At 60.2% G+C, this 723-nt stretch overlaps 1 protein-coding gene across 1 annotated transcript in view; it reads right to left on the bottom strand.

Moving 5' to 3' along the window:
- Positions 1–723, bottom strand: part of STMN2 (stathmin 2) — a 51,485-nt gene that overhangs the window by 49,801 nt on the left and 961 nt on the right. The gene's annotated exons all lie outside the window — the stretch shown is intronic.

Genomic DNA, 723 nt, shown 5'->3' with positions numbered 1-723 from the left:
GGCCACCAGACCTCGGGCCCCTCCCTGCCTGTCCACCCCTGGGGCCACCCAGAAGCGTGGGACACTGGAGGCGCGCGACCGGTTGGCGATCTCTGCGTCTGGACTGTTTCTCTGATACAGGTTGAGCCTATGGAAATTGCCATTATTTGGCCCTGCTTGACCTACAAGGCAGGTATTTCACGTGGCTCAATTTAAGAAGTTGACCTCTCTTGTATCTGTATTATTATATCTACACATACACAGGTTCCCGAAGCTTGTACCCAAAATGATCAAGGAGTTCAAAGAAGCCTTCATTGGCGTCAGTGTCTAGTCACCCTATGTGGTTTTGAAAAGAAAAATGTTAACCCACTTTTTCCCTCCTCTGTCCGTAAAACGGAACAATGAGGCCAGAGTGGGGAAGGCAGGGCGATGGTCTAGTTGGTTTCGGAAACCAAGGCTGGGAGTCGGGAGCTCGAAGCGCGGGGCGTGGCCCTGCTGTCCCTCCAGGGCTGGGCTCCTGGGCGTCGCGCTGCGTTCCCCACCCGGCCGCCTTTCGGCTGCTGCTGCTGCGCCCCGCAGGGGGGAGGAGTGAGGGCGCCGGCGCGGCTTCGCACAGGGTGGGGCCGTCCGCATTGTGCGCCCAGCGCTGCAGGTGCCTCCCCCCGGGACCGCTCGTCCTCACACAAAGAAACCCCACCCCAGTGCCTGCGAAACCACTGTCCCTCCGCCCCTCCCCACCGCGCG

This window comes from Crocuta crocuta, unplaced genomic scaffold, assembly GCF_008692635.1.
Source record: "Crocuta crocuta isolate KB4526 unplaced genomic scaffold, BGI_CrCroc_1.0 scaffold81, whole genome shotgun sequence".
Classification (NCBI taxonomy): domain Eukaryota; kingdom Metazoa; phylum Chordata; class Mammalia; order Carnivora; family Hyaenidae; genus Crocuta; species Crocuta crocuta.
Note: the sequence above shows the minus strand (reverse complement) of the source record. Positions and strands in the feature narration are given on the sequence as shown.